Below are 8954 nucleotides of genomic sequence, written 5' to 3' on the forward strand. Positions count from 1 at the left end.
ATCAAAATTTCACCTTACTTTCTGTACATAAAAATCAGCATCTGCACCAAATTGCATATTCCCCCATTTTTTTTTGCAAATTGCATCATTGCATTTTTTTTTGCAAATTGCATCATTGCATTTTTTTTTGCAAATAAAAAATAAAAAATAAAGTCTTTTTTCTCATATGTCAGGCTTTTAGGGTTAAAGGGGTCATATGATGCTGCTAAAAATAACATTATTTTGTGTATTTGGTGTAATGAAATGTGTAGTCTTTGCAACTTTACAGATCTTCTTTATGCACCAAGAGCTTGTAACACTCCAAAGAGAAAGGAAAAATTGAAATCGCATCATATGACCCTTTTACGATGTTTTTGTGTAGTTGCTATATATACATACATAAAAAATGTGTTGATGAATTGGGTTATTGAAATGAAGGCATGCTATCGACATGGAAAAATACTCCATATAATACACAGCGCAGTCACTAACTGCATTTTGGTCCATTAGTGTCTTGTTCATATAAAATCTGCCTCTGTGCAGCAGTGCTGAAGTGACCGGTAGAGTAATGCTGACCTAGCAGCCGCATGTTACCTTCTTCCAAACCAGACTCATTCCCTGTGTTGTGTATTTGAATCACTTTCTCTTCTATGAGAAAACTGAGCTGTGACACTGAAGTCCAAGCACAACAATCCCAGAGCTCAGCGGTGAGAGGGGAAGCCATAATCTCAGGTTTATATAGCAGAGTTTGAGGCTCAGCAGATTAACCTATTAAACAATGTTTCTTACTGAGGGGGGAAACACGGGGACCAGCGCACTAATTTTTGCGTAACCAGAGAAATGTTCAGTAAAAGTCAACCGTTCAAACACAGCGGCTGCTCTTTGGGCACTCAAACCCGAACGCTTTGTAAAGGGGTGTCCTTGGTGCTTTCTTTTCATTGTGTTTGTACTGGCTCCTTTGCATCAAGCTGTGATTCATGGCACATGGCAACATCACAATTGTACATATAAATTGGCTTTCAGGAGCATAAAAACAATAACTGTGTATGATTGGTTTCAATTACGCTGACGCATGATTCAGCAATTTATATATTCAGGCAGAATTTCAACAACTCCCTTGGCGAACGTGGTTGAGTGTTAGTTTGTATTGGGACTGTGGCTTCGTTTAGTAAAGCATACTACCATATTAGTAGTTGTGCAGTAGAATATGATGTGTATACAATATATTGTACTTAGTACGCCAGTTTTCTGTATACATAGAATACATGCATTTGCCAGAAAACTATACACAGCTGTGCTGGTTACTGTATCCCATAATGCACGGCACAAGAATTAAAAGATTAAAAATAATCACATTATCTTCTTAGATAATACTATGCAAAAAATTTAAAGTATATTATGTTTAATGTTGTTAAAACGTGCCTTGTGGAAATAGGACTTCAGCATATTTTAAAAAGAGCACTTATAATGGAAATAGTATACTTTAAAAAATATACTTTAGTGTGAACTGAATGTACCGTTTTCTGACATTTAATTACATTACATTTCATAATTACTTCTATTGTCTTAGAAATATGGTTAAAGTCCAGCTGATTGTACTGACAAGCATTCATGGTAAAATAAAAAAAGTTAAATGTCATTTCTATTAAAACTTTTTTCATGCATTTAAATAACATTTGTAATAATGAAGTTGCAATTTAGTGCATTTAAAATATATTAAATGTGATCTAATAGTTAAAATTGCAATCACGTATGTTGCATGTGCTTTAGTATGTTAGTCAACACATCAAAATGAGTGTACTTTAAAACGTGATAAAAGATTGCTAATACAATAATTTAAAGTGCTGACATATTACAAAGGGCACTTTTTAAAAGTGTACTTAAGCGTGTTAAGAAACGTAAAAGTGAACACTACATATGTGGCTTTTTATTTAATGAATATTATCTACAAATACAGTTGTTGTTTTTTTAAATATACTTTTACGATTTGGAGTGCACATTCAAAACAATTAAGCACACTTTTTTCACAAGCCATATTTCATAATTAGCACATACAGCGAGCAGTGTGCACTACACAGATTTCCACTCAAGAGTATGTATTCCTCATGTATCCACTAGCAGGTGCTAACCTTGATTTCCACACAAGACTTCAGTTCATGACAGGTCATGGTGACTTCAAATCCTCTGAGAACATCCCATGTTGATTCAATTCTGGAGACCAACAGTCCCTGGTAATCCATATCTGCACACAAACATTGAACAGAAAACTGCATTACACAAACATCCTCAGTGAGTCTCATGTAATCAGTGATAGTCTGAATGTAATTGCCAGTGTTTCTTCCTGCACAGATCACCAGCCGTGACCCTGACCGAGTGAAGTTTAAGTCCAGTTGCTGGCCAGAGGTGTATGGGGTCAAACTTACCTCAGCCTCATGCTCAGTTGTTTATTTGGTGAGAGCTGCATTGCCCTACAATGTTTATTTGCTTACCTCAGTGATTCAACAGTAAAGTTTGGAGACCCTCTCAGTAAGTAGTAGAGATAGGGAGAAAATCTACAACAGATTACAACAGAAAGACTACAACAGATGCATTTCACAAGATAGAAAAGCAGCTAAAAAAGGAGCAATGGAGGCTGAAAGCAAGGACTGTCCCATGACCACATTAGTTATTAAATCCGGTTAGTATTGGGCAATGGTATAACGGTACGGTCCAGTCAGACCCTGCTGGTAGATGCCGCAACTATGCCATTTTGAGGACAAAACTCATCTTTCTCCATTGATGTGCATTCAAAATTAGCCATGCATTATTTTGAAATAACTTGTAAACACTGCATTCATGTATTCTTTTAAAATAACTTATAAGCAATAAATAAGTAGCAGATATTTTATTCTATATAAGCAGATGTTTCATCACTGCCTGATACTTTTTTGAGGGCTCTTAAAGAGAGAGTCCAACCAAAAATGTTGGTAACTAAACAGTTTCAGTTCCCAATGACTTCCATTGGAATACAATAGAAGTGAATGGGAACCAAAACTGTTTGGTTATCATCACCATTATTCAAAATATCTTTGTTTGTGCTTAGCAGAAGAAGAAAAAAATGCATACAGGTTTGGAATGACATGAGGGTAAATGATGCCAGAATTTATATTTCTGGGTCGACTATTCCTTTGAAAACATTAAACCGACTTTTTTTTTTGTTAACCTACCTGCTGCCTTTTGACATTCACATGGTCGGCTCAGAAAAATATGTATTTTGAACTGCTGTTATTGTTAACTTGAACTATAAAAATGGTTTACATTAATTGAATTCAATCTGAAATGAAAATTCTTCAATAAAAAAAATAACTTAGATGATTAGAAATGTTGCCTTGGCAATTAAGTGCAAGTACTAAATTACTAAAACTGGAATAGAAATAAATGGGAGCTAAAAAGAAAAAAAAAACAAAACAGAATTGCTCAAATTAAAAACACAAAACTAAACGGCAAATCAAAATATTAAGAAATGCTGTCGTTTATAAATACTGAAAACTGCATGGAAAAAGAACACCCAATTCAAGAAGCCTGGCTCTAGATAGAAATCTCTCAGTTTCATAAAAAATATTTTCATTTGTGATGAACCAAAGTCTTGGGACCAGGGTTATTATTATCATTAATTAATACTCCTAAAGAACCTAAAACTTAATTAACCATAAGAAAAATGACAATAACAACAAAATTCCTAAAACTGGAAAATATAAAATATAAAAACTACTTTAAATATATATAAAAATTAATGCTGTCATACAATTAAACCAAAAGAATCCAAAATAAAAGTTTTTGTTTACATAATATATGTATCTGTACTATGTATATATAAATACACACACACAGTATATATTTTGAAAATATTTACATATACATTAATATTCTTATATTTTATATTATATATATATTTAATATATATATATACAACATATTTTTCTTAAATATATACATGCATGTGTTTGTATTTATATATACATAAATATACACAGCACACACACATATATTATGCAAACAAAAACTTCTATTTTGGATGCGATTAATCATTTGACAGCACTAATAAAAATACTTTTATTTATTAATAATTAATAAAAACTAATAGTATCTCAATAGGGGCTTTCGTGTTGGAGGAACATTTTCACAGTTCCTGTAACTATTGGAGGAAGTACCCACTTTTTGGCACATTCACACCTTAGGAACTTGATTTTATAGCAACGCCTTTTGGGACTAAATTCAGAGTAGTGTCTAACCCCGCACAACAGGAAGTACCAGTGATACAAACGTATGTTGATCGGCTGACCACATGCCATACGTAACACCTGCACCCGCCATTTTTAAAAAGATGTGTAAACACAAACATGGAAACAGCCATAGATGGTGATTTCCCCGTCCTCCATCCTCCAATTGTTGACCTAGTTGAATGTTGCGCTTAAATCACGTCGCTGTTGGCCGGCTTACGTCACTTCAGTATTCCTACCAGCCGTGCGAATGCAACTAAGAAAACAGCCCTAGATTGAAATGTAGTTCAGTTCCTATCACCACCCAGAGCGAAAGCCCCTAATGATACTAAAACAACATTGCTTGGAATGACATGAGTTACATGGATTTCATTCCTTCGAATTATATTCCACATATGAACACCTAGAAGAAAAAGAGCCATTATTCCCTTGGCATTTCTAACAGCTCAGCAATACTTGACAATGAAGGAAGAAGAAACCAGTTAGAATTTGGTGTTTTCAGTGAAACGGTACATTAAACACAATGTTCATTTCAACCCGAAGTCCTAACGCCCATCACTGTGCCAGGATCCACACTGTAACATGGGCATTAGAAACAATTTGTCTGTTTTGAATATGCTGTTCTCCTTGGGATGAGGCGCATGTTTAAGATTCCTGCGCACTCCAGACTCAATGCCTGCACTTTGTTTGAGTGAGCTGGTCTTTGCCAACCCTGGACGGGGAAAGAGGGAACTGCTCCATGTCAAATGCTAATTATGGGATGTCAGCAGCACCAAGACAATTTATTGTTGTAAGAACTTGTAAAAGATCTTTCCTCTTTTCTAAAAGGAATTTTTAAGATCTGTTCAAGCAGCCAAGACAATCATGAAGTAATACTACATCATTATAAGACAATCAGAGGCCAACGTATAACTGCGATGGTGGGGATTCAAGTTACAAAGCAATGTTTTTTAAGGACCCCAACGAAATCAAAGACAAGGTTTTGTGGCTTTTTGTTCATGTTAGATTTGAGCTGAATTCTTTAACCACCCAAATCTAAATGCACAGCATGTAGAGAATCACAATTTACACCAGTGACACCATTATTGGCCATTTATATTTATATAGTTTAGTTCATGTGTTAGATTTGAGCTAATTTTATTTGTAACCATCCAAATCTTAATGTTTTAATGGCCATTTCTATATATATATATATATATATGTGTGTGTGTGTGTGTGTGAAGTGTTCAGATGCAAAAGCCTCTTAAGTGCCATCTGAAATTTTCATCTAAAATTAGCATTTTTATCAGGCTCCTGTGCTTAGGTTCAGTAATTTTACTCTAATGGCAATGTATAAGTCCTTTTCTATGCAATTAATGTGAAATAACTGAACATAAATATAGGAGCCTGATAAAACCGCTCATTTTAGAAGAAAATTTCAGACGGCACTTCAAGGATTTTGCATCTGAACTCTTCATATATGCGTGTGTTTTGTATTTTCTCGTTTAAATTAACACTTTTATTAAGCAATGACACATTAAACTGATAAAAAGTGACAAAGAAAACTTAAAACATTACAATAGATTTCTATTTCAAATACATGTTCTTTTAAACTTCTCTATTCATCCGTTTCATCATGGTTCCCACAAAAATATTAAATATATCAATATCAATAACCTGCGAGCAGCAAATCATCTTAGAATGATTTCTGAAGGATCATGTGACACTGAAAACGGGAGTAACAATGCTGAAAATTCAGCTTTGCATCGCTGGAACTAATTACACCGTAAACAAAAAATTCAAATAGAAAACGTATTTTAAATAGGAATAATATTTCACAAAATTATGGTTTTGATTGTATAGCATAATTCTCTCAAAAAACAAACAAAAATATCAAAACTCCAAACATTTTGGAGTGTGCATATTAAAATAAAAATAAAGTGTATGAGCCATTTATAAAAAATTACCACTTGGTTTGCAACATTATCTAATGCAGTGAACTTCATAGTGTTGGTGTTTTTCTTTTTTGATTTTTTTTTTTTTTTTACTTTAAATACACAGATGTAACCTCCACCAACAAAAGATCAGCGCCAGGTTATGCACCAAGTATGGGCACTTTCCAAATACATTCTGGCTATGATCATCCAATCCAACCCTAGATTGCAGCCCCTGTAACGAATCTTAAACTGTATTATATTAACAAAGAAAATACCACATTTGATTGCATGTTTAAAAGCAACAACCAAACCTGTGTGGAGAAGCTCTTTTCCTACAAGTGATGAGACAGCCTTTACAAGACAAACAATGAGGCCACTTAACCCAGAAACTGCACACTGGACAAACAGGCAGCCAACTGAGCCACAAGTGCATGCAGAACGGCCAGACTTAGAACATAAGAACTATGGCAGAAATGTGGAACAACACACAAAGAAAAGCAATTTTGAAATTCAACCTACTTGGGTTAGTTTACAATACATGCGAAGGAGGAATTGCAAGGATCGGTTTCTTTTTATTTCATGTTTGCTCGTGGTTACGCTGCACATTACTCACGAGAGGGGGCAACATGCGATGGAAAAGACTACATTGAAAAGCCTCATTTGAAAGGCTTCGGACTTGAATCCGCTATAGAAATAAAGCTTTGCCACAATTTATTTTTTATTTGAACAGTTGACAAAAGTAGAAGGCTGAAGACCAAGGATGAGACACAGCATATAGTTTGTATTTAGCTCAATTTCCCAATGCATCAAGACCTCAGCAGACACAAGGGTTAGGAAGCACAAACCGAAAAGACAGACAGCATCTGAACTATACACCAGGACTTTCCCTGACCGACATACTGAAGGAAGAGAAAGAAACCGCCTCAGAGTCAAACTAATACATGAAATCCAGATCTCCAACTTGAAAGAGACAAAAGAAACAAACAAGACATGATGAGTGCATCAGATGCGACCAAATGGGCTTTAACACATTAAAACCAACAGTCAGGAACAGTGGTGATTTTTCCAAAAGCTTCTTCCGGTGACGAGTCAGCATGTCAACTGAAATCAGGTCAAGTTCTTGAATGGTGCATATGAAGACGTCAAAGTTTGGGAGGTTGAGGGGGAAAAAATACTTAATTTGTACATTTTATCTTCTAGCAATCATAAGAGGCATCAGTGTCTGTTTATATACAAGTTCTGTATCCTTTGGTTTCATGTGGGGGGATGCGTTCCTTGTGTCCTTCTGTAGATTCAAATCAACCAAATTCAAGAAGTTCAAAAGGGCACACGGTAAAGCATGACTTGGCAACTGTAATCAAGCAATTGAAAGGGAAAAAAACGAACCTTTATTATACACAAAATCTGACATTTCAAATGACTGTAAATGAAATGACAAAAACTGGGATTGCATGGATTCGAGCGAAGATTCTGACTGCTCGTGTTGCTGGGATAAAATAAGCTCATTCAGGTTGATGTGAAATTCATGCTCTGCATTTCTAGAGTGGAAAATGAGTTCACACCAGCCTAACCTGTGGTCAGAGGCAGGACTGTGTGAAGAGCTCAGCTCAAAGGATCTGTTCCTGGAAGCGACGTGTCGACTTTCTACAATTGCCAACAACAAAAAGTGAGGGGCTAAAATGCACGTATCGCTTGTGTAAAGATTGGATACATTGAGTGTAAAGCCTGAAACATTCCCCAAAAGTTACTTGTTATTAGAGGTATATTCAGTAATAGGGTGACGGACAAGAATGTGTGCAGAGTTTTCAAACACTCATCACTCAAACCAGTTTTATTTAACAACTTAGCTCATTTGATGATGACGATTTCAGCTACCAACAAAGTTTGTAGTAATCTCAGCTCTGTTTAACACGAGATTTTCCTCCCAAATCAGTGCAGAAAATGCAAAAAGCCTGTCTATCCTTTCTGGGCCTGGGAAGTAAAGCAAAGTTCCTGTGTTAGTTATTAAATAAAAAAATAACGTTTCTTATGTCAGTGATACTTTTATTATGTGGAAAATTGAATTTAAATTACAAAAAAAATAAAAAAATAAAAATTCAAATTAAATAAATAAGGTCAAGCATAGTACTTGTATAACTTTATTAATTGTTGTGCTTTAACCTCGGGTCATTTCCTTTCAAAATATAAATGTAAATGGAACAGAAAATATGCGAATGGGGAATGAAAAAAAAATTAAAAATTAAAATACAATCAGGTATAATATTGATGATGCAATGTCTCTAAAACAGACGCAAACATGATTTGCTGTTTGTGCGCATCTGCGGTCGCACTTTAGGCTTCGTCAGGCAAAGCTGATCTCACCTCATGCAACACAGCAAATTAACTGCAGTAAGAGACATTTCTTGCTATCCATTCTGAGATATTATCCTCAGATCTGCACACGGAGCCTCAACATGTATATTACAGGCTGACTGCTCGGAGCGGGCTAACATACAGAATGAGAAGCAGACCAGATATATCTCAACACAGCTCCCTCTCCAAACTTGGCAGGAGTGGCTCAGTTCTTGCTGCTCTACTGACATCAAAAGGCAGCCAGTGGACAGCGGATACACTTTACTCGTACAATACAAGGAAACGAACGAACAGAACTAATGAAAGATGGCGAGAGGGCACAGAAAATTAACGCGAGTCTATGTTCATGATGGAGTATCGGACATCTCTGGTATCTCGCCAGTATGAACGCATGAAAGTACACAAAAAGCCTAAAGAACAAGCCCCCCCCCCCGGCACAAGGGGGCCC

At 35.6% G+C, this 8954-nt stretch overlaps 1 long non-coding RNA gene across 1 annotated transcript in view; it reads left to right on the forward strand.

The window, feature by feature from the left end:
* Positions 1-8386, forward strand: part of LOC107679915 (uncharacterized) — a 16173-nt gene extending 7787 nt beyond the window's left edge. The window contains exons 2-3 of the long non-coding RNA XR_001633099.1: positions 5034-5038; positions 7153-8386. This is a non-coding gene — a long non-coding RNA (uncharacterized LOC107679915). The remainder of the gene's footprint in view (positions 1-5033; positions 5039-7152) is intronic.
* Positions 8387-8954: the final 568 nt, after the last annotated feature.

This window comes from Sinocyclocheilus anshuiensis, unplaced genomic scaffold, assembly GCF_001515605.1.
Source record: "Sinocyclocheilus anshuiensis isolate Anshui unplaced genomic scaffold, SAMN03320099.WGS_v1.1 scaffold256, whole genome shotgun sequence".
In the NCBI taxonomy this organism is placed as follows: Eukaryota; Metazoa; Chordata; class Actinopteri; order Cypriniformes; family Cyprinidae; genus Sinocyclocheilus; species Sinocyclocheilus anshuiensis.